Consider the following 25,324-nt stretch of genomic DNA (forward strand, 5'->3'; position numbering starts at 1 on the left):
CTAGTGATCCTGGTTACATCCTGGGACTTTCCTCAGCCCGATTAGAGGATATTTCCCACTTTGAATTAAGAACCAGATAAGACTCTTGTAACTTTTTTCTCTCCCGAAGTCTCCTCTTCCTAAAATATGAAAAATAATGTCAATATCCCTCTGAGATTAGGAAGGGATGGGACCCCAATGCCAGGTCTGATGAACTGGTAGTGACTGGAGCTCTGAGTCGAGGAGGGATTTAAGTCTGACATCAGCAGAAAATGTAGGAAAGTGATGTGACTGATTGATTAACAATGTCTACCATGGGTGCCTAGTGAGGATTTGCTGTGCCTGGGCAAGAGCAGGAGGGCTGGGTAGCCAGCAGCCCCCAGAGGCAGGGGTTTACCAGGCTTGAGTCTTTACTATAAGACTGGTGGAGAGGCTGAGGTCTTCAGGATATGAGGAACTGGGCCTCAAGAGCAAGGAAGAAAGCTGGTTGTCAGAAATGGGGCCTGAAGTCAAAGGTGGCTGAATAGGCAGGGGCTTGATGCACAAATCCAGGGTTCCGGCAACTTTAATTCCTCTTGCCCAGGTCCAGGACTGGAACACCAGACTGTGCTGGGGTCCCTGCTGGAGTGGAGGCCAGGCCAGGTTACCTGCTAGGGCAGCCTGGACTGGCTTATTCTGGAAAGAGACAAATCTGGGGCTCCTGAGTCCTGTTGGTAGTGCTGACCGCTCGGCCCTAACCTCATCCATCCAGGCTCTGCTGAAGGACTGGCCAGGCCTGGACAAGTCATTTGGGAAGCATCTGAGATCAGAAGAAAAAGAAAAGAGCCCATATCTGGGAGATGCATTAACTTTCCAGCCTGTGTTCTGACACCTGGTTTTCCATTGGGGAAAGTCATGGGATGGCGCTGCCTCCTTGCTGACCTCTGTGGCCCTGGCTGGGCCTCCAGACCTTGTTGCTTCCTTTCATCCTCCAGAAGATGACCGTGCATCCACGCAGGTAAAGCTTAGCACCCAGGATCTCCCCCCTCCCTCCAGCCTCCTGTACTTGTGCAGTCGCGGTTTCTGCTGTGAGTCTGTGCACATTCCTATCTGAGGACAGAAGGGGTCGTGATGGGCTCACAATTAAGTCCTGGAACCGCAGTGCGGAGCCAATTAGTATGCAAGGCCCAAACAGATGTTGTGTGGCCGCCTGCGGGAGCCAATCTGGCCCCAGGGTTTCTGGGCTCTGAGGAGAGCTGGCTGAGGGAGAGGGAGCGATAGGAAGGTAGCCCCTTCCACCCCACCTAAAATAGCAAGACTGAGCAGAGCAGCCTTGGACTGGCACCTAGACATACAGATCACCCCGAGGAGCGTTGCCTCTGCCCAGGCTGGTTCCCTGAGAAGCCCCTCATTTCTTCACCCGAGGCCCAGGGTCTCTGTCAGTTTCCCTTTCCTCCTCACTGTGTCACTACCTACCCTCCCCCAGTACAGTCGGGAAGTGGCCTTTCCAGCTCCCCTTCTCTGGCTTCCCCCACCCTCCAAACCACAAGTACATGGGTCTTTCTATTTAAAGATGTCCCTACGTGGAAACAGACAGGAGGTAACAGAATTACAGAAAATATTCCCAGAGGTTTTATAAATTTTTTCTACCAGGAAAGAATTTCTACTGGGCAGTGGCTGACTCACAGTGACACAATAGGCCAGTGATGCTTGGGGACACATCTGCTTCTCTTAACAGGATTGTACATCCCATGCAATCAGGGACAATGCACAATTCTCATAGATCTGCAGGGTCTAGTGGTGTCTGCACATAATAGGTCCCTCATTTATTTTTTTTTTTCAACAACATTTATTGAGTGTCCTTAAGGGCACAGTGGGGACTACAATGATAAAGAGGACTGTGGAGTCCCTGCTTTTAAGGAACACATGGCTAGAGAAAAGCAGTGAACATATATCATTGCAAAAGAGGGTGTCATCATAAGCCCTGTCAAGGTGGAGAATTACTAAGAGAGCCTTGAAGGAAGGTCTTATCAGGTGTTGATGCAGAGAAATGACATGATGGACAAAGGGAGCAGACTTGGCCATCCCTCGGATGCGTGGATGGGCCAGCAGGATGTTGTTACCAGAGTGGTCAGACTGAGTGGGGAGGTCTTTCTTTCTCATCACCCCCTCTCTGACCCCTTTGTTGTGCTCTTATTAGTGTGGCAGGGATTGGTGACAGGTGGGGAAGGTGGATGGTCTTTCCTTCTTCCTCTCAGCACTTCTCTAGACTCCTTCTCCCCTTTCAACCCCCACACTTATTAAAAAAAGAGAGGGGGCCAGTTAGGATGGGACAATTGTATGGTATAATGACGCAGAGCAGAGACTTTGGAGTAAGACTTTCTGAGATCAAATGTAGGTTTTGCTGCTTACTAGCTATGTGATCTTAGGAAAACCCTCTCTATGCATCAGTTTCCTAATCTATAAAATGGAGCTAACAGCAGTGCCTACTTTAGAGGGTTACTGTGAGAAGGAAATAACATGTAAAGCATTTAGAAATAGCCTCTGGCACATGGAGAGTAGCTATCAGTGCTAGCAATGATGACCACTCCCTCCTCTGTTATTAGTGTTATAGGATTCTAACCTATGATATCTCAGAGTCTCTTTGGAGCATCTCTCATTCCAGATTCCGTAGAACTCATACCCCTAAACCTGTAATCCCCAAATTTTTTTGTGCATTTGGATTACCCGGAGAGCTATTGGTGCAGCCACAGGGACTCTGTCTCAGGAGATTCTAATTCAGTGGTTCTGCATCGGGACCCAGGAATCTGTAATTTTATCAATCTCTCTGAGTGTTTCCGATGAACACCGAGGACTGTGAACTTTGCAGAGGCTGAGTGTTTCCTCTTCTGAGTTTAGGGACTGGACATTCTTGTTATATCACTCCTGCCCCTCGGGGCTGGATTAACTGGGTTCTGTGTTACCTTAGAGAAGCATACCTGGGGAGGGGATTTGAATGTATTTCCATCTTGTTAGCAATCAGGAAAGGATAAGGACAATCTGAATAAAGGGTTTATTTGTTACAGCACTTAGGAGTGAGGATAGGACTTCCAGGGACCCAAGCCTGAGAGACCTTGATTGAACGCAAAGGAGGAACAGGGCAACACAGTCTAGGTTACAGAAGCAAAGTTCTTTCTTGTCCAGGGGTCCAGGAGAAGAAGAAGAAGAGGACCCAGAAATGCTAGGGCAGGGCAGAGCGGAGATTTAGACCAGCCCTAAGCCAGGGAGGCTGAGATGCAGATCCTCAGAAGGACAAACAGTCCTTCCACTGACTTCTTGGGTCCCCTGGGCAGCTATCTCCTTTTTCCTTTTTGCAGCATCAACATTTTGACCCTCTTTTGCTCCTGTGTTTCTTCCCATTTTCTGTCAAGAGGAGGATCTTGCCTTTTATGGAGGAGGGCCAGAGAAGATCTTCAAGAAATGCCAGGCCCTAGAAAGAAACAGCATACATTGATGCAAATGTTAGCTGAGGATAGGCAGCTGCCTTTCATATTTGCACCAACAAAAGTTAAGCAAATCAATCACCCTTCAGTGCTGCTTCTCAGGGGAGGAAAAGGAAGGGAATTGTGATGTAAGGCCAGGAGTCTTAGCTGACTTTGGTGCGTTTCAACAGGGAGAAAACTTTTAGTTAAAAGCTGTCTTAGTGTTGATCCAAAGGGAAATTGAGCCAAGTGAACTACAAAGTAATTTCTCACCTTGGGAAAATGGAAGACAAAATCCAGCTCCCCCCAACCCACTCCCCCAGCCCCACCCAGGCCTAGAGAGAACACTGAGTTGATTACTGATTGCTATGCCTGCAGGTTCTGTTCACTCCAATAAGATGGTATTTAAAGGTATCGTGTTTATCAAGCTGTGGCTTCAGAGGGAACATGAAAGGTCTGGAAGGGGTTGTGGGGCCTTCATGGTGAGTTCCATGACAGTCCCCCTCTGCTCAGCTCTCGCTCCCTCTCAGCCACAGGCTGCATTAGGGAACAGCAGTGATGCTCTCACTTCTTCGGGGCCTTTAATGAAGGAGAGCTGCTAAGGGTTTAGACCCTGCAACTCCCTCAAATACGTATGCCTGTCATTTCTGCTAATGTCTAGTTCATATTTGTCATTCCACTTCAAAAATTTTTTAAACATTTCATATATCATGACTTCGTATTCTGTTTCTGATCATTTCAATACCTGAAGCCCTTGCTGGGAGGCAGGGAGCTACGTTTGTTGTGATGGTTTATTTCTTGTGTGTTTACGGATCTTTGATGGTGAGCTTGTATTTGATTTTTATTTCTGAGAAACCTAAAGAACTAAAATGAAGATTCTCTCCTGAATGAGAAGTTGCCTTTGCTTTTTTTAAAAAAAATTATTTCTTTCTTTCTTTCTTTCTTTCTTTCTTTATTTATTTATTTTGTTGGCTGTGTTGGGTCTTCGTTGTTGCGCGCAGGCTTTCTCCAGCTGCGGCAAGTGAGGAGAGGGGGCTACTCTTTGTTGCAGTGTATGGGCTTCTCACTGAGGTGGCTTCTCCTTTTTTTTTTTTTTTTTTTTTGCTCCCTGCAGATGTCTGGGTGCAGAGGTTAGAAAAGAGTGACTCCTCTGTGCTTCTAGAGAATTACTGTTAAATTACTAATAAATTAGGTCTGTTCTATCAAGGTAGGTGGACCAACACGTTCCTAACACCAGTCAGTAACTCCTTCTTTGGTGCAGAGGGTGGGGCCTGAGGCCAGAAGGGTTACTTTGTGGAAGCTCCTCAAAGAGGAAAATCTGAAATGAGGAGAAAGGAGTTTCCTTACTGTATGAGTCAGCTCAGGCTACCAGGACAAAATACCGCAGACACCACACACTGGGGGGCTTAAACAGCAGGAATGTACTTCCCACAGCCCTGGTGTCCAAGATCAAGGCACCAGAAGGTTCGGTGAATGGTGGGGACCCACCTCCTGGCTTGTAGATGGCCACCTTCTTGCTGTGCCCTCTCATGGTGTGGAGGGAGAGACAGATAGATAGGCAGAGACAGACAGATAGAGACAGAGCTGGTGGCTTCTCTTGTTGTGGAGCATGGGGTCTAGGTGCACGGGCTTCAGTAATGGTGGCACACAGGCTCAGTAGTTGTGGCTCATGGGCTCTGGAGCACCGGCTCAGTAGTTGAGGCACACAGGCTTAGCTGCTCCACAGCACGTGGGATCTTTCTGGACCAGGGATTGAACCCATGTCCCCTGCATTGGCAGGTGGATTCTTAACCACTCTGCCACCAGGGAAGTCCCTGCATTTGCTTAAGCTGGAAGCTACGAGCACTCCTGACCATGGAAAGCTTTATACTCTTGGAGATCCTTGGTTTAACTTGAGTGTCTTGGGTTCAGCTCCCCCATTCTTCTTATGGCTCAAGGCTTAGTCTCCTAAAGGCAGCTCTGATATCAGCATTTATCCTCTGGGCAGTCCTCACCTTTCACCTATGGTTACCACTCACAGTACTGGTTTTAGTTCATAGGTTTTAAGGCCTTTTTTCATCCTTGTAGAGTTATTTATTACAAGTCTGGCATTGAAATAATATTTACATTTTGTATAGGATCTAGTTGTTTTGTAGCTGAAATCTTCAGAATTTTTAGTCCATCAAACTGCTGCATTATGAAGTCAAGATTTAAATTTGTATCCTGTCTCTGACCTGTTCTAGCTGCATGATCTTGGGTAAGGAACTTGACCTGTTGAGTCTCCATTTGACTCTCCGTGAAAAGGCAAACAAGACTACCCCCCAGTGGTTTCCATCCATCTCCCACTGCCACATACTGCAAATTGTAATGGATGACAGTCACATGAATGACACACAAGATTTTCATAATGCCTAAAACAATTTCGCAGGGTAGTAAAGCACTGCACAATTTGTCACAATTATAAATGCATGCGAGATGTAGTTACTACAAGCACAGATAAGATAAATCTCATGCTATGTGGAATTTGCCTACCTTTAGGAATTTTTTTCCCCACCCAAAATGGCATTTTGGAACAGAAATCAACAAAAGACTTATTATAGGATAACCTTGATTCTGTTTTAATTCTAATGTAATATAAAAATGTAAATAATTTGAAAACTTTACATTCTAAGAGCTCTTTTGATAGCAAGGAGCTCACTCATGCTGCTTTAGGGCATAGGTGGGCTGGTGGTTGTTCTGAAACCAAAAGGCTATTGGGATTCAGCCACCTCTCTCTCTCTCTCTCCCTGTGCATGTCTTCTTTTCCTTATAGCCTCTGTTCACTCCCAGTTTTGCTTCCTTATAACCTCGTCCTGCACACAGTCTTCATGGCCTTTCCCTTCTCTGTATCTTTCCACCTCAACTTCCACTGTTAACTACTTCCTCCTTCCAATAGTTTCAACCCTGGATTTCGGAAAGCAACCATCTGAGTGTCCTGGTTAATCTTCTAGCCAGGGCTGGCCAGTGTGTGAACTGGCTGCCACTGGTCACCTTTGCTCCAGTCAACTGTATCTAAGAAAACAGAATCACAAAGCTACAGGGGCTGTGGGGAGGGCAGTTTTCCTTAGAAGAAGCCTATGGGCGTGGTAAGCTTTCACTGAAGAAACACGTTACAACTCCAGGGGAAACAACAAGGCAAAGGGTTTGTTACACCAGTGTGTCAGGACATGGTGATTATAACAAGCAAGGAGCACAGCTGTTACATACCCAGTGATCAATATGTGAGTTTCCTTCCTGCCAGAAACTCTCCAACCCCAAACCTGTAAGGGCAGGTGACTTCCTGAGGTTCTCTTCCAGCTTTGAGTTTTCATGGAATGAACACATGCATCCGAAAGTACTCCTGGCTGTTGGGCCTTTGATGTTCACCTGTTTTAGCCCTAACGCCCTATGTGTCAGCCATAAGAAGAGGACTGACTTCTCTGAAGGGACACGGAGCCCTAGAGCAGAGTTGGCAGGACTAGGATGGTCTAATGACTAACCGTGTGGACTCTGAAGGCAGACCGCATGGTGTGAATCCTGAATCCATCACTTACTAGCTATATGACCTTGACCTTGTCCAAGTATCTTTACCTCTTTGTGTCTCATTTTCCTTGTGTGTTAAGTAAGGGTAATAATTGTCTTTAAACATTTGTGGTGGAGATTAAATGAGTTGACACATACAAAGCCCTCAGGGTGCCATAACAATGACCAATAAACATAAGTTATTGTATTATTAAAACTTCCAGAGGTTGTCCTGCTGATCATATGGCCCTCCAAGATCCTACTTCTAATTCACCTCGGAGAGCTATGAGTCGCCTCCCCTTAGAATCACCTGGAAGAGAATTCACAGACACTTCAGAAAGTCATTATTATATCCCATGACCCATAAAGAGGTAGAGATGTTTTCCCCTGCTCATCCTGCTGCCACACAATCTCATGTCTTCTCTGTGTCTCCTTGTCCTCAAAAGGAAGAAGGACCTGACTCTTGCCCATGTGCTAAAGGGATCCACAGCCAGAGACCAGCTCTTTCCCTTTGAACAGTGGGAAGAGGGCCACGATGTTGTAGAGGCAGACGGTAGCAGATGGAGAGAAGAGAAAGGAAGCTTGATATGTCCAAACTTGCCCCTTCAGGGGCCGTGGCCTCTCATCCTTTCTCTGACTACCTTCCTCCTAAAGAATTTTTAAACTTGATGAAATCCTGTCCCTGGATGAAATCAACAATGCTTATCATGACAGAAAAATGCAAATATCTGGTATTTTTCCATTACACATAAAGAGAACATAGGGAATCTTAAAAAAGAAATGTGTTTGGGGTTTTTTAAAATTTTTTTCTTCAAAGTGTTTCATTCCTCTGTTTTTAGAAGATGATGACATTCTCCAAGCATTTCAACTAGGTTTGTGAGAGTCTCACTCCTGCTCACATGAATCACATCTGCGTGTGCAAAAACATAGAGGAACACACACCCATGTGATTCTGTACACGTTCAAACACACGGGCATCTACAAAATGGCACTCACATATGCCTGTCAACACACACACACACACTCGTATACCAGCAAGCATTCAGGTTCACAGTAGATGGCTACACTGCAAACTAACACATACATATGAACAAATAGAAACTAGTAAAAAAAAAAAGAAACTAGTAAATAGAGCCACTTCTGCAGTGTTATTGGCATATACAAGCATACTTCATTTTATTTTGCTTTATTGCATTTGTAGATATTGCATTTTTTACAAATTGAAGGTTTGAGGCAACCCTGCATCAAACAAGTCTATCAGCACCATTTTCCCAACAGCATTTGCTCACTTCATGTCTCTATGTCACATTCTGGTAATTCTCTAAAAATTTCAAACTTTTTCATTGTTAATATATTTGTTATGGGGATCTGTGGTCAGTGGTCTTTGATGTGACTATTACCACTCCCTAAAGGCTCAGATGATGCTTAGCATTTTTTTAGCAATAAAGTGGTTTTTAATTGAGGTATGTACTTTTTTTAGACCTAATGCTATGGCACACTTAATAGACTACAGTATAGTGCAAGCATAACTTTTATATGCACCGGGAAACCAAAAAATTTGTGTGACACTTTATTGTGATATTCATTTTATTGCAATGGTCTGGAACCAAGCCTGCAACATCTCCAAGGTCTGCCTGTACTGACACGGAGTGCATATACACGTGCATTTTGGTGTGGCTAATTCACTACCAGGTTTGGGGGTAAGAAAGAAAATTGCATCTTTTCAGGGAGGATCAGAAATCTTGCTGAATTCCTAAACCTGCTGGGTTCCCCATCTTCTCCTTCTGTCCTTGGCTCTCAAGGGAAATGACTGAGCTCGGAATGGAACTGGGGCTGGAGGATTATTCCAACTCAGAACAGTGGATTCTTGAACATGGGCCCTTGAGAGAGTCCTATGGAGTCTAAGCAATGTCCACTATGAAAAGAGAAATAAATGACTCCACCGCTGGAAACAAGTGTCCAGAAAACAGCAAGTTTATCCTGTACTAGAGCCAAGGAACAACCAGGTGCCGACTGTACCCCTGGAGGAAGGGGAGGGCAAGGCAAGCACAGACTGTGCCCTGTTGTAGGAGAGAGCCTGGAGGCAGGAAGGGAGGAAAATCTCAATCTATAAGCTTTCTTTTTATATCAGCCAGACTCATAAGTTTTCTTTATTTCAGCTGGAGCTCACATCACAGCTGCCCTATTTACTTACCTACCGGCTGCATTCCTTAGAACCAGTTTTTTCCCTGTTCAGAAGGAAACCAGGCAGAGTTGGGAAAATATTTCCTCAGCCAGCTCCTCAGCACTGCTGTCTGTGGGAGACCATCTGACCCAGATGCCCTTCAGGTGAGTAAATACAGTATTGCACCCCCCTGAGCAGAGGAGGGGGTATGAAAAAGGCGGAGAAAATGGTAGGCTCCTGAGATGGGCTGATGCTGGGGTTATTCTAACTGACTTCCCTCAGGTCCGTGGAGTCCAGTGGTACGCTGGTAAATGTTTTAACAACCAGTTCTCGGGGGGGGCGGGGGTCTGGTTTATCATGTCTGCTGATTTCCATGGTCTATTTGGAACTACCAAAAGTGAAGTCCCTGAACACGGAGTTGGGAAGAGATGTGCACTGGCACTCCATTTCGTAATATTTCTACCATCTGATGCAATAGATGTACATAACCTCCAGAACGTAAGTAATCATAAAATGCAGTATGATAATTAGTAAGCGAAGAGTCGAGTATTTATTACCTTTGTTTTGTTTTGGTTTTGATTTTTTGGTTTTGGGGGGCTTTTTTTGGCCACTTCGCGTGGTTTGGGGGATCTAAGTTCCCTGACAAGGGGTTGAACTTGGGCCCTGGCAGCGAAAGAGCCATGTCCTAACCACTGGACCACAAGGGAATTCCCACCTTTGTTTTTAATGTGATGTAATTGTCAGTTTTTGTAATTTAATTTCAAATGATGTAGTATGCCTTTAACAACCTGCTCACAAAGTTCTGGAAAATTGAACAGTCAGTTCTTACAGGCCAGTGTGGGTTGCCTTTAGGGCACCGTTGCTGGGATCCCTCGGTTACTCAGAGTCAGGGAATAAATGCATTGGTGTTAAAACCACTCCCACTAGAAGCAAAGGCCACATCGCCCCAGAGAGAAGTTTAGAGTGGGTTCTGTTTCCTTAAGGAGAAGACAACTTCCCGGGGGAGAACAGATGTTGAAAAATACCACACGGGATTTTTGTTGTTGTTCTGCCCACTATGAGTGTTTGACACATGGGTCGGGGGTTCCACCTTATCCAGGCAGCTCCTAATTGTATGTGCTTCCACTTACATAATTGAGATAATTCAACAACTTCTAGTTTTACTCCCTTAAGATCCATGTGCTCTAAGGATAGCTCTCTGGCTGGACTTTCCCAGCATTATCTGGGTCTCAGACCTTTGCCATTTTAGCTGGAGGATCCTGGAGGTGTCCACAGCTATATGTTTTGTCCTGTTACTTCCTGGACCCCACCTTTAGGAGCTGGGATCCTACTTGTCTCCCAAAACTCTCTTGTGGGAAACCTTCATGCATATGAGAGACAATATTTTACTCAGGTGGGGTCAGGGGAGGCTACACATCTGTCCCAGCCTCTGATCTTCTGAAAAATCGCTGAACTTTTTCTGAAGTACTCAGGTCCAGAAGTGGCAATGTAAGGGAAAAGGAGTATAAGGATTGGAATTTGGAGAGAAAAATCCTATTAGTGGTGTTGCAGGGCCAAGAATTGAGGTAGGTTTACAACTCCAGAAGTTTGCTCAAGGATGCACAGAATATGCCAGGGACAGAGGGTCAGACAGCAGACAACTGGAAGCCTTGGAAGGGTTTGAAGGGTGGAGAGGTGGGAGTGAACAGTGGTAATAGCTTTGGGTCTTCCATTTTAGGGTGGTCTGTGGTGGCAGCCTGAAGCACAGTCAGTCTTACAATTCTTCACACTCATCAGGACATTAGCTACGCTGGCCTTGAAATTTAGTGACCCTCATTCCCCTCCTGTCTTCACATCCCTCCTAACCCAGGGGAGATCTTAGGGTCCTTCAGTGTAATCACCCCTTGTATATGTCTTTATCTTTTTCCAACATGCCTGGCGATCGAGCTATACTTCTCTAGTCAATTCACTCCCTACTTCAGTGGATGTACAGCCCCGGCTCCTATTGAGGCAGGTCCCTCCCTAAACACTGTGTTGATCCCATCTCCCCTGTCTACTAAAGACCTTTGTCCTGCAGTTATCCCCCTCTCTCCTGAAACATCAATGATTTCCTCTCCACTTGATCAAAACTCTAAATTTCTTATAAAACTTCTCTCTCTCTCTCTCTCCCTTTCTTCTCCCTCTGCTTCAGGCCAGAAGCTGCAGGGGGCAGAAGGGATGGTGATGAACTTCTCTTCTATGTCTCCACTTTGTGCATCTCCTTATCTTCCCCTCCCTTACTAGGCTGCCTCGTTCTCCAAGGCTGCTGCTCAAGGAGAGGGAGGAGATGTAAGGAGCAGGAAGGTTCTTACTTGACTGGTACTGTTTAGTATTCTGCTGATATTTTCTGGCCTTAGTGGGTGTTTGAAGCTGACTTTCTTCTCTTGGGTCTAACATATGTTTCTTGGTGATGCCCCTGTTGGGGTGTTTTGATGGCAGCTTCCTTGATACAGACCGTACTTTTCCTCTGGCTGCCTGTTTACCATTCCTCCCTTAGCTCATGGGTTCGCGCCACACATACTCTTGTTGGGGCTCCAAGGTCCCTCCAGGCAGTCGTCATGGGCAGGGTCTCTATATAAAGTCACAGGCCACTGTCCCTATTCCAGGTGCCTATCAGCGTTTCAGTCCTATTATCATGAGAGTACAGCTACTTCCCAACACAGCTCTCTCTACTCCCCTATGCCAAGGCACAAGCCAGCCACAGTCTCCTTCCTTTATCACCTTTACAGGCATGAGTCCAGGTGTCTATTACGCCTATTATATCCTCCAAATGATCCCTCAAGCCTAATCACTTGGTTTAATGTGAAGGGCTATCTTTCCCTCCCCACTTCCAAAACATTTCTATGACTTTCTCCAAAAAAACCAAATCACCTCCTCTTCAACTTCAGTCACAACCCTTTAATACCCTTAAGGTGGTTGATGTGCTTAGAATTGCCAAATGGGTTTTAAGATATCTCCTTTGCAAATCCGGTATAGATTAGCACCTCACTCTGGAATGTGGAGTCACTTTGCACCCATGGCTTTGTGCAAAGCCTCAGTCAAAACTGAGGGAGAAAGAACTGTATGTTAGCATCTCGGGACACATATTCGTATCGGTCTATAACTAAATCCACATGATGTAGCATATATGAAGCTTGTTGGTTGAGAAAGAAAACACACATAGAGTAGTGAAAGTAATTGTAAAGTCTCTGTCTTTGTCTGCTCAGGCTGCTATAACAGAACACCACAGAGTGGGTGGCTTATCACAACAGAATTTTGTTTCTCAGTTGTGGAGGCTGGGAATCCGAAGGTCAGGGCGCTGGCAGATGCCGTGTCTGGTGAGAGCCCACTTCCTGGTTCAGAGATAACAACCGTCTCGCTGTGTCCTCACAAGGCAGAAGAGGGGAGAGAGTTCTCTGGGCTCTCTTTTAAAAAGACACCCATCTCGTTCATGAGAGTTCCACTCTCATGACCTGCTCATCTCAGGCCCTACCTCCGAACACCATCGCATTGAGAGTTAGGATTTCAACATACGCATTTGTGGGGATACAAACATTCAGTCTATAGCAGCCATTTTCATAGTGGACCACCAGAGCAAAAAGGTACGGACACCATCCAGTTTCTGTTTCTCCTGAGGTCTGGCCATTCATCTCTTCCTGGCTTCCTGCGTACATTTCTGGAGGCAACGTAAGTGAGCCTCTTTTCCTTGCCTCCGAAAGCCCATCCAGGGAACTTTCCAAAACTAGATTTGCTCCTCGTCAAATACTTCTCTGTAGGACTGCTCCCCCAGCAGACTCTGATTTCATCTCATTCAGTCCTGCCCTCCAAAGCCAGGCCAGAGGACAACCAGGAAGGCATCAAACTCAGGAGCTAAAACCTGAAGCCAACAACAACACAGCAATTTATCAGGGCTCCAACAGCCTGGTTGGAACCAATTGCCTAGTATTTCCTGATTACTTGATAGGGGGTACCAAGAGCAGGGGTAGGAACCTTCTAGAGGACGGTGAAACAAGAGGAGCGTGGCTTCCCCCAGGCTGTCCTCCCAGAAGGCATTCCTAAAACGCATTTTGTTTCCTGAGTTAGAGTAGATACTAAGTTCTTTCTTGGAACAAGCGTTAGTTTCTCCGTGCAGGCCAGGAAGTTGCTGCTTGTTCCTCAGACCCTTTTCTACTTTTTATATTTCCTTCTTTTTCCTCCTCTTTTTGGTGGCATTAACCCCTGACTCTACTCCATGGTCTCTAGCGGTTTTTATCTTTTCTGGCCGCCTTCTTGATGAGAGAGCAGCTTCCCTGTCTGCCTATATCTACCCTTTTTGTTCTTGTTTGTTTACTGTAGACATTTATCCTTTTATTATCTTTTCTTTATTGTGTTTTTGTTTCTTGGAAGATCTTAGCTTTTGTTTGCCTTTGCTCTTCATGTTGTTTACTTTTTGTACATAATATTACTTTGTTTCATTGTAAAATATTTAATTTTTATTTAAAACTCTTAACTATCTAGATTAAAAATTATTATTCTTAAGGGTTTTTTTTTGTTTTGTCTTGTTTTGCTTTTTAGTTTAGTCACATTTAATGTCAGGATTTAGGTTTACATGGTTGGAAGAAATATTTTACTTTTATTTTTTTAATTTTATTTTTATTAGTTATCTATTTTACACATATTAGCGTATATATGTCAACCACAGTCTCCCAGCTCATCCCACCACCACCACCCCCACTTTCCCCCCTTGGTGTCCATATGTTTGTTCTCTACATCTGTGTCTCTATTTCCGCTTTGCAAACCAATTCATCTGTAACGTTTTCCTAGATTCCACATATATGTATTAATATACTATATTTGTTTTTCTCTTTCTGAGTTACTTCACTCTGTATGACACTCTCTAGGTCCATCTGTGTCTCTACAAATGACCCAATTTCATTCCTTTTCATGGCTGAGTAAAATTCCATTGTGTATATGTACCACATCTTCTTTATCCATTCCTCTGTTGATGGACATTTAGGTTGCTTCCATGACCTGGCTATTGTAAATAGTGCTGCAATGAACATTGGGGTGCATGTGTCTTTTTGAATTATTGTTTTCTCTGGGTATATGCCCAGTAGTGGGATTGCTGGGTCATATGGTAATTCTATTTTTAGTTTTTTAAGGAACCTCCATACTGTTCTTCATAGTGGCTGTACCAATTTACATTCCCACCAATAGTGCAAGAGGGTTCCATTGTCTCCACACCCTCTCCAGCATTTATTGTTTCTAGATTTTTTGGTGATGGCCATTCTGACTGGTGTGAGGTGATATCTCATTATAGTTTTGATTTGCATTTCTCTAATAATTAGTGATGTTGAGCATCTGCTCATATGTTTGTTGGCCATCTGTATGTCTTTGGAGAAATGTCTATTGAAGTCTTCTGGCCATTTTTTGATTGGGTCTTTTGTTATTTTGATATTGAGCTGCATGATCTATTTTTATATTTTGGAGATTAATCCTTTGTCTGTTGATTCACTTGGAAATGTTTTCTCCCAATCTGATAGTTGTCTTTTTGTCTTATTTATAGTTTCCTTTGCTGTACAAAAGGTTTTAAGTCTCATTAGGTCCCATTTATTTATTTTTGTTTTTCTTTCTATTACTCTAGGAGGTGGGTCAAAAAAGATCTTGATGTGATTTATGTCAGAGTGTTCTTCCTATGTTTTCCTCTAAGAGTTTTATAGCATCTGGTCTTAAATTTAGGTCTTTTTTTTTTCTTTAAAGATTTATTTTATTATTTATTTATTTATTTTGTGTATGGCTGCATTGGGTCTTTGTTGCTGCCTGCAGGCTTTCTCTAGTTGTGGAGAGCGGGGCTACTCTTTGTTGCAGTGAGTGGGTTGATCATTGCGGTGGCTACTCTTGTTGTGGAGCACGGGCTCTAGGCACATGAGCTTCAGTAGTTGCAGCACATGGGCTCAGTAGTTGTGGCTTGCAAGCTCTAGAGCATAGGCTCAATAGTTGTGGCGCATGGGCTTAGTTGCTCTGAGGTATGTGGTATCTTCCTGGGGCAGGGTTCCAACCTGTGTCCCCTGCACTGGCAGGCAGATTCTTAACCACTGGGCCACCAGGGAAGTCCCATTTAGGTCTTTAATCCATTTTGAGTTTATTTTTGTGTATGGTTTTGGGAAGTGTTCTAACTTCAATCTTTTACATGCAACTGTCCAGTTTTCCCAGCACCACTTATTAAAGAGACTGTAGTTTCTCCTTTGTATATCCTTGCCTCCTTTGTCATAGATTGATTGACCATAGGTGTGTGGGTTTATCTCTGGGTTTTCTATCTTGTTCCATTGATCTGTCTTTCTGTTTTTGTGCCAGTACCGTATTTTCTTGATTACTGTAGCCTTGTAGTATAGTCTGAAGTCAGGAAACCTGATTCCTCCAGCTCCATTTTTTTTTTTTTCTGAAGATTGCTTTGGCTATTTGGGGTCTTTTATATCTCCATACAAATTTTAAGATTTTCTTTGCTCTAGTTCTGTAAAAAATGCCATTGGTAATTTGATAGGGATTGCAATGAATCTGTAGATTGCTTTGGGTAATATAGTCATTTTCATAATTTTGATTCTTCCAATACAAGAACATGGTATATCTTTCCATCTGTTTGTATCATCTTTGATTTCTTTCATCAGTGTCATAGTTTTTTGGGTTTTTTTTTACTATTTATTTATTTGGCTGAGTTGGGTCTTTGTTGCTCTTTGTGGGCTTTCTCTAGTTGCGGCGAGTGGAGTCACTCCTCCTTACAGTGCACAGGCTTCTGATTGCCGTGGCTTCTCTTGTTGCAGAGCATGGGCTCTAGGCACATGGACTTCAATAGTTGTGGCACATGGGTTCAATAGTTGTGGCTCATGGGGTCTAGAGCACAGGCTCAGTAGTTGTGGTGCACAGACTTAGTTGCAGCATGTGGGATCTTCCCGGACCAGGGCTCAAACCATGTACCCTGAATTGGCAGGCAAGTTCTTCCAATTTTAGTATATGTGCTGCTGAAGCGAGCACGGCAGGCAAGTTCTTAACCACTGTGCCACCAGGGAAGCCCATCAGTGTCTTATAGTTTTCTGAATACATATCTTTTACCTCCTTAAGTGGGTTTATTCCTAGGTATTTTATTCTTTTTGTTGCAATGGTGAATGGGATTGTTTCCTTAATTTCTCTTTCTGATATTTCATTTTTAGTGTATAGAAATGCAAGAGATTTCTGTGCATTAATTTTATATCCTGCAAATTTACCAAATTCATTGATTAGCTCTAGTAGTTTTCTGGTGGCATCTTTAGGATTATCTATGTAAAGTATCATGTCATCTGCAAACAGTGACAGTTTTACTTCTTTTCAAATTTGTATTCCTTTTATTTCTTTTTCTTCTCTGATTACCATGGCTAGGACTTCCAAAACTATGTTGAATAATAGTGGCTAGAGTGGACATCCTTGTCTTGTCCCTCATCTTAGAGGAAATGCTTTCAGGTTTTCACCATTGAGAATAATATTTGCTGTGAGTTTTTCATATATGGCCTTTATTATGTTGAGGTAGGTTCCTTCTATGCCCATTTTCTGGAGAGTTTTTATCATAAATGGGTGTTGGATTTTGTCAAAAGTTTTTTCTGCATTTATTGAGGTGATCATATGGTTTTTATTCTTCAACTTGTTAACGTGGTTTATCACATTGATTGATTTGCATATATTGAAGAATACTTGCATCCCTGGGATAAATCCCACTTGATCATGGTGTATGATCCTTTTAATGTGTTGTTGGATTCTGTTGGCTAGTATTTTGTTGAGGACTTTTGCATCCATATTCATCAGTGATATTGGTCTGTAATTTTCTTTTTTTGTAGTATCTTTGTCTGGTTTTGGTATCAGGGTGATGGTGGCCTCATAAAATGACTTTGGGAGTATTCCTTCCTCTGCAATTTTTTGAAAGAGTTTGAGAAGGATGGGTGTTAGCTCTTCTCTAAATGTTTGATAAAATTCACTTGTGAATCCATCTGGTCCTGGACTTCTGTTTGTTGGGAGATTTTTAGTCACAGTTTCAATTTCATTACTTGTGGTTGGTCTGTTCATATTTTCTATGTCTTCCTGATTCAGTCTTGGAAGGTTATACCTTTCTAAGAATCTGTCTGTTTCATCCAGGTTGTCCATTTTATTGGCATATAGTTGCTTGTAGTAGTCTCTTATGGTGCTTTTTATTTCTGCAGTGTCTGTTGTAACTTCTCCTGTTTCATTTCTAATTTTGTTGATTTGAGTCCTCTCCCTCTTTTTTTTTTGATGAGTCTTGCTAGAGGTTTATCGATTTTATTTATCTTCTAAAAGAACCAGCTTTTAGTTTTATCAATCTTTGCTATTGTTTTCTTTGTTTCTATTTCATTTATTTCTGCTCTAATCTTTATGATTTCTCTCCATCTACTAACTTTGGGTTTTGTTTGCTCTTCTTTCTCTAGTTTCTTTAGGTGTAAGGTTAGATTGTTTATTTGGGATTTTTCTTGTTTCTTGAGGTAGGATTGTATTGCTATAAATTTCCCTCTTAGAACTGCCTTTGCTGCATCCCATAGGTTTTGGATCATTGTATTTTCATTGCCATTTGTCTCTAGGTATTTTTTGATTTCCTCTTTGATTTCTTCAGTGATCTCTTGGTTATTTAATAGTGTATTGTTTAGCCTCCATGTGTTTTTGTTTTTTACAGTTTTTTTTCCTGTAATTGATATCTAATCTCATAATGTTGTGGTTGGAAAAGATTCTTGATACAATTTCAATTTTCTTGAATTTACCAATGCTTGATTTATGACCCAAAATGTGATCTATCCTGGAGAATGTTCCATGTGCACTTGAGAAGAATGTGTAATCTGCTGTTTTTGGATGTAATGTCCTAAAGATATTTATTAAATCATGCTGATTTATTGTGTCATTTAAAGCTAGTGTTTCCTTATTAATTTTCTGTGTGGATGATCTCTCCATTGGTGTAAGTGGGGTGTTAAAGTCCCCTGCTGTTATTGTGTTACTGTCGATTTCCCGTTTTATGACTGTTAGTATTTGCCTTATGTATTGAGGTGCTCCTATGTTGGGTGCATAAATGTTTACAATTGTTGTATCTTCTTGGATTGATCCCTTGATCGTTATGCAGTGTCCTTCCTTGTCTCTTGTAATAGTCTTTATTTTAAAGTCTATGTTGTCTGATATAAGTATTGCTACTCCAGCTTTCTTTTGATTTCCATTTGCATGGAATATCTTTTTCCATCCCCTCACTTTTTGTCTGTATGTGTACCTAGGTCTGAAGTGGGTCTCTTGGAGACAGCATATATATGGGTCTTGTTGTTGTATTCATTCAGCCAGTCTGTGTCTTTTGGTTGGTGCATTTAGTCCATTTACATTTAAGGTAATTATCAATATGTATGTATCAATACACCATTTTCTTAATTGTTTTGGGTTTGTTTTTGTACATCCTTTACTTCTCTTGTGTTGCCCACTTAGAGAAGTTCCTTTAGCATTTGTTGTAGGGCTGGTTTGGTGGTGCTGAATTCTCTTAGCTGTTGCTTGTCTGTAAAGCTTTTGATTTCTCCATTGAATCTGAATGAGATCCTTGCTGGGTAGAGTATTCTTGGTTGTAGGTTCTGCCCTTTCATCACTTTAAATATATCATGCCACTCCCTTCTGGCTTGCAGAGTTTCTGCTGAGAAATCAGCTGTAAACCTTATGGGAGTTCCCTTGTATGTTATTTGTCGTTTTTCCCTTGTTGCTTTTAATAACTTTTCTCTGTCTCTAATTTTTGTCAATTTGACTGCTATATGTCTTGGCGTGTTTCTCCATGGGTTTATCCTGCCTGGGACTCTCTGTGCTTCCTGGACTTGGGGAGCTATTTCCTTTCCCATGCTAGGGAAATTTTCAACTATTATCTCTTCCAATATTTTCTCGGGTCCTTTCTCTCTCTCTTCTCCTTCTGGGACCCCTATAATGTGAATGTTGGTGCGTTTAACATTGTCCCAGAGGTCTCTTAGGCTGTCTTCAGTTCTTTTCATTCTTTTTTCTTTATTCTTTTCTGCATCAGTGGTTATCACCATTCTGTCTTCCAGGTCACTTATTCGCCCATCTGCCTCAGTTAATCTGCTATTGGTTCCCTCTAGTATATTGTTCATTTCAGTTATTGTGTTGCATATCTCTGTTTGTTTGCTCCTTAATTCTTCTAGGTCTTTGGTAAACTTTTCAATCTTTGCATCCAGTCTTTTTTCAAAGTCCTGGATCATCTTCACCATCATTATTCTGAATTCTTTTTCTGGAAGGGTGCCTATCTCCTTTTCATTTAATTGTTTTTCTGGGGTTTTATCTTGTCCCTTCATCGGGTACAAAGTCTTTTGCCTTTTCATTTTTTCTCTTTCTGTGGTTGTGGTTTTCAGTTCCATAAGACGAAATACTGCTGATACTGCTTGATACTGCTGTCTGCCCTCTTGTGGAGGAAGCTTTCTAGGGTTTTGTGTGCTTCTTGATGGGAGGGACTGATGGTGGGTAGGGCTGGGTGGGCAGAGCTCAGTAAGACTTTAATCTGCTTGTCTGCCAATGGGTGGGGCTGTGTTCCCACCTTGTTGGTTGTTTGTTTCGCCTGAGGCTACCTAGCACTGGAGCTTACATGCTCTTTGGTGGGGCTAATGGCAGACTCTGGGAGGGCTCACGCCAATGAGCACTTCCCAGAACCCCTCCTGCCAGTGCCCCTGTCCCCTCAGTGAGCCACAGCTGCCCCCCACCTCTGCAGGCAACCCCCCAACACCAGCAGGTAGGTCTTGTTCAGTCTCTATGGGGTCACTGTTCCTTCCCCCTGGGTCCTGGTGAGCACACTTTTTTGTGTGCCCTCCAGGAGTGGAGTTTCTGTTTCCCCTAGTCCTGTGGATGTCCTGCAATCAAATCCCACTGGCTTTCAAAGTCTGATTCTCTGGGGATTCCTCCTCCCATTGCTGGACTCCCAGGTTGGGAAGCCTGATGTGGGGCTCAGAATCCTCACTTTAGTGGGTGGACTTCTGTGATAAGTATTCTCTAGTTTGTGAGTCACCCACCCAACATTTATGGGATTTGATTTTAATGCGATTGCACCCCTCCTATCCACTCATTGCGGCTTCTTCTTTGTCTCTGGATGTGGGGTGTCTTTTTTGGTGAGTTCCAGTGTTTTTCTGTCAATGATTGTTCAGCAGTTAGTTGTAATTCTGGTACTCTTGCAAGAGGGAGTGAGCACATGTCCTCCTATTCTGCCATCTGATCCTCTCTCTCTTCCCCTTGTTCCTTTTAATAATTTTTCTTTGTCTTAAATTTTTGTCAATTTGATTACTATGTGTCTTGGCATGTTTCTTCTTGGGTTTATCCTGCCTGGGACTCTGCACTTGCTGGACTTGGGTGGCTATTTCCTTTCCCATGTTAGGGAAGTTTTCGGCTATAATCTCGTCAAATACTTTCTCAAGTCCTTTCTCTCTCTCTTCTCCTTCTGGGACCCCTATAATGTGAATGTTGGTGTGTTTAACATTGTCCCAGAGGTCTCTTAGGCTGTCTTCATTTCTCTTCATTCTTTTTTCTTTATTCTGTTCTGTGGCAGTGATTTCCACCATTCTGTCTTCCAGATCACTTATTTGTTCTTCTGCCTCAGTTATTCTGCTATTGATTCCTTCTAGTGTATTTTCCATTTCAGTTATTGTATTGTTTATCTCTGTTCATTTATTCTTTAATTCTTCTAGGTCTTCATGAAACATTTCTTGCATCATCTCCATTCTTTTTCTGAGATCCTGGATTATCTTCACTGTCATTATTCTGAATGCTTTTTCTGGAAGGTTGCCTATCTCCACTTTATTTAGTTGTTTTTCTGGGATTTTATTTTGTTCCTTCATCTGGTATGTAGTCCTCCACCTTTTCATTTCATCTATCTTTCTGTGATTGTGGTTTTCGTTCTGCAGGCTGCAGAATTGTAGTTCTTCTTGCTTATACTCTTTGCTTTTGTTTTTTGTGGGTTTTTGTTTGTTTGTTTGTTTTTTCTGTTTTATCCTTTTCCAACTTCTATTCCTGGCTTTAAGTTTTTTAATCTTAATTTTCTACTCTGCCTCTGTTTTTTAAATTTATGTTTAGTTTTATGATTTGTTTCTATTATAGCCAGCAAGAGGGGTGGGTGCAGGGATTATATCAATAGGAAGAGGCCACACAATACAAGGGGATGATGGACCACCTTCCTCCTGTCCTTCTGAGCTATACTGCAGGCACCCCAGAGCCTTCTGAAATGACTCCCCATTGCTCTGTAATTGATATTTATCTCACTTTGGGAAAGCCCAGCATCTTTTGAGCACTCTCTCTGGCATCTTTAGGGTATCATCTTTCTTCTTCACACCTGTCACCACAGTGCTGTAAAATCCAGAATGCTCTACATCTGTGTTCCAGGAAGGAGGAAGGAGGAAGGGGTCAAGTCTATGTGAAGGAAGCACAAGCTTCCCCATGAAATCCCACACTTTTCTGCTTATGTCTCATTGGCTAGAACTGTGCATCCTTGGCTCTGAGGGAGTCTAGGGTAGTAAAAATAACATAGAATTCTCTATATTTTCAAAGCCTTTACTTTTTTTTCAGGGGGGGGTCTTGAAATAATCTCAAACTTAGGGAAAACTTGCATATATGGTACAAAAACCTCTTTTCCCTGAACTGCTGAGAGTAAGTTGCCAACTGATGCCTTAGCACCCATGAAAAATTTAATGTGTGTTTCCTACCAAAAAAAGGGATGGTCTCCTACATACTGTATAACTACAACACAACCATGGAAATCAGAAAATTGACATTGGTGTAGTACCACCTTTTAATCCCTAGATACCATTAATGTTTTGCTATCTGTCTCAAGAATCTCCTTTATAGTAAAAGTGTCCATTTTGGAATCACCTATTGCATTTAGTTACTGTTTCTCTTTAGTCTCTTCCATCCGGACCAATTCCTCAGTTTTTCCTTGACTTTCATGACTTTGACTCTTTTGAAGATTACAAGTCAGTTATTTTGTAGATGTCTCTCATTGTTCATTTCTTCCTGATTATTTTCAGGTTATGCATTTTCAGCAGGAATATCACAGGAGTGATCTGTGTTTTTTTCATTGCACCCTAACAGGTGAGGCTTGATTTCAGTTTGTCCCATTGCTGAAGAGGCTTTTATTACTTATGTTGATGTCCACTGGTCTCCTCCACTCTGACATTTTTCTTTTTTCTTTCTGTTTTAAAAATAAATTTATTTATTTTATTTTGGGCTGTGTCGGGTCTTTGTTACTGTGTGTGGGCTCTCTCTGCTTGTGGTGAGAGGGGGCTACTCTTTGTTGAGGTGCACAGGCTTCTCATTGCTGTGGCTTCTCCTGTTGCAGAGCTTGGGCTCTAGGCACACAGGCTTCAATAGTTGTGACACGTGGGCTGAATAGTTGTGGCTTGTGGCCTTTAGAGCACAGGCTCAGTAGTTATGGCTCACAGGCTTAGTTGCTCCACAGCATGTGGGATCTTCCTGGCCCAGGGCTCGAACCCATGTCCCCTGCATTGGTAGGCAGATTCTTAACCACTACACCACCAGGGAAGCCAAACATTTTTCTTTTTACCTTTGTAACTAAAAAGTATTTTATGAGCAGTGCTTTGAGACTACTTAGATATTCAATTCTTAATCAAACATTTAATTAATTTAGTCCAGGAGTCAATGTCCCTTGCCAGTGTCTAGTACTGTCAGACTAAATTTTTTCTAGTCTGATGGGTGTAAATATTCTTATTAATTTTCTAATTTACATGTCCCTGAATAGTGATGTTGAGAGTATTTTCATAAATATACAGGATTTGGGGTTTTCTCTTTGGTGAGTCATCTGTTCATATCATCATGGGGTTTATAATTTTCTTACTGTTTGAGGAGTTTTTCAAAGTATAATATGGATACAAATTTTTTTTGCTCGGTTTTAATTTCTCCTATTGTGTGGTTTGTTTTTTCATTTAATAGATGGTATTTTTGTTGTGCAGAAGATTATAATTTTCAGACAATCAAAATGATTACTTTTTTATGGTTTATAATCTTTGTGTGTTGTTTAAATATGTCTTTCCTACGCAAAAGGCATAAAGATATATCTATATTTTCTTTTTAAAGTTCTAAAGTTTTGCTCTTGAAACATCTATGTATCTACTCATTTGAAATTTATTTTTGTCAACGTTATAAGGTAAACATCTAATTTTATTTTTTTCCATATGGATACCTAATTGTCTCTGCATCATTTATTTAGAAGTCTATATTTTCCCTGTTGATGTAGGATGCCATGTCTGTTGTTTACCAGGTTACCACATGTGTGGGTCTGTTTCTGGTTTCTTTAATCTGTTCCACTGGACTGTTTGTCTCTCCCTGCATGAATACTACACTATCTTAATTATAGTAGTTTTTAAAAACAAGTCTTCATATCTACTAGAGTAAGACTCTTCTCCTGTCATGGCTGGACTTGGCTCTTTGCTTTTCCATATTAACTCTATAATCAGCTTGTCAAGTCTTTTGTTTGTTAACTTTTTAAAACTTTATTAAGTTACATGTACAAAAAAATGTACAAAAACTGCACATTTTTTAACATGTACACTTTGGTGAGTTTCAACATAGGTGTATACCCATAAAACTATTGGCACAATCCAGTAAATTAATATACCTGTGGCAAACAGACTCTAAGATGCCCCTGATTGTCCCTGTCTCCTGTTATCCATGCCCTCATGTACTCCTGCTATGGTCTGAATGTTTGTGAAATTTATATGCTGAAGTCCTAATGCCCAATGTGATAGTATTAGGGGTGGTGCCTTTGAGATGTGATTAGGTCACAAAAGTGGAGCCCTCATGAATGCGATTAGTGCCCCTATAAAAGAGTCCCCAGAGAGCTAGCTTGCCCCTTCTACCACTTGAGGACACAGAGAGAAGGCACTGGCTATGAACCAAGAAGTGGGTCCTCCCCAGCTACCACATGGAATCTGCAGGCATCATGATCTTGGACTTCCCAGCCTCCAAAACTGAGAAATAAATGCCTGTTGTTTACAAGTCATCCAGTCTATGGTATTTTGTTACAGCAGCCTGAAGGGACTAAAACAATGCCCTATGTGGGCCAGACCTGTGATTATTTCCAACCAACAGAATATAGTAAAGATAACGGGATGTCACTTCTGTGATTTTGTTACAGAAGGTTGTAATCTCTGTCCTGCTAGCAGACTCTCTCCCTTGCTGTCTTTGATGAAGCAAGCTGTCACGCTGTGAGCTGCCCTATGGGATGTCCACATGGCAAGGAACTGAGGGCAGTCTCCAGTCAATAGACAGTAAGAAACTGAGGCCCTCAGTCTGACAACCCACAAGGACCTGAACCGGCCAAAAGCCATGTGATCTTGGAAGCAGAAACTTCTCCAGTCCAGACTTGGAGACTGCAGCCCCAGCCAACACCCTGACTATAGCCTGTGAGAGACCCCAAAACAGAGGACCCAGCTAAGCCATATCTGGATTCCTGATCCATATAAACTGTGAGACAATAACTGTATTGTTTTAAGATGCTAAATTTGTGGTAATCTGTTATGCAACAATAAAAAACTAATACAATATCCATCACTCCCCAAAGTTTTCTTGTGTCTCTTGGCAATCCATCCTGTCCTTCTTCACTAACTCCATTCCCAGGTAACCACTTGTAAGCTTTCTGTCACTATAATTTAAATTTCATTTTCTAGAATTTTATGTACATAGAATCAAACAGTATTTGTTCATTTCCATTTAGTTTCGTTTACTCAAGATAATGCTGAGTTGTTGCATGTATCAGTAATTTGTTTCCTTTTATTGCTAAGTAGTATTCCACTACTAGAATATACCACAATTTGTTTATCTATTCATTAGTTGACAGATATTTGGTTTGTTTCCAGTTTGGGGCTTGTTCTAGTTTTCTTGTTGCTGCCTTAACAAACTGCCATAAATGTAGTGGCCTAAAACAATACAAAGTTACTCTTTTACTGAGAGTCAGGAGTACAAAATGAGTGTTAAAGAGCTAAAAATAAAGTGTCAGCTGGGCTGGTTCCTTCTGAAGGCTCCAGGGGAGGCTCTGTTCCTTGCCTCTTCCAGGTTCTAGAAGCTGCCAGCATTTTTTGGTTTGTGGCTACTTCACTACAGTGTCTTGCTTCTATGGCGGCATCCCCTGTCACTGACTCTTCTTCTCTCCCTCTTGTGAGGATCGCTGTGATTATGTCAGGCTGACCCAGAT

General features: G+C 42.3%; 1 long non-coding RNA gene across 1 annotated transcript; it reads left to right on the forward strand.

Annotated features, from left to right (window-relative positions):
* The first annotated feature begins 9,017 nt into the window (after window positions 1-9,017).
* LOC130850512 (uncharacterized) lies at window positions 9,018-24,652 on the forward strand. The gene is made up of 3 exons (XR_009052904.1): window positions 9,018-9,266; window positions 22,143-22,206; window positions 24,269-24,652. It is a non-coding gene; the product is annotated as an uncharacterized LOC130850512 (long non-coding RNA).
* Window positions 24,653-25,324: the final 672 nt, after the last annotated feature.

The sequence above is a fragment of the Hippopotamus amphibius genome, chromosome 3 (genome assembly GCF_030028045.1).
Source record: "Hippopotamus amphibius kiboko isolate mHipAmp2 chromosome 3, mHipAmp2.hap2, whole genome shotgun sequence".
NCBI lineage: Eukaryota > Metazoa > Chordata > Mammalia > Artiodactyla > Hippopotamidae > Hippopotamus > Hippopotamus amphibius.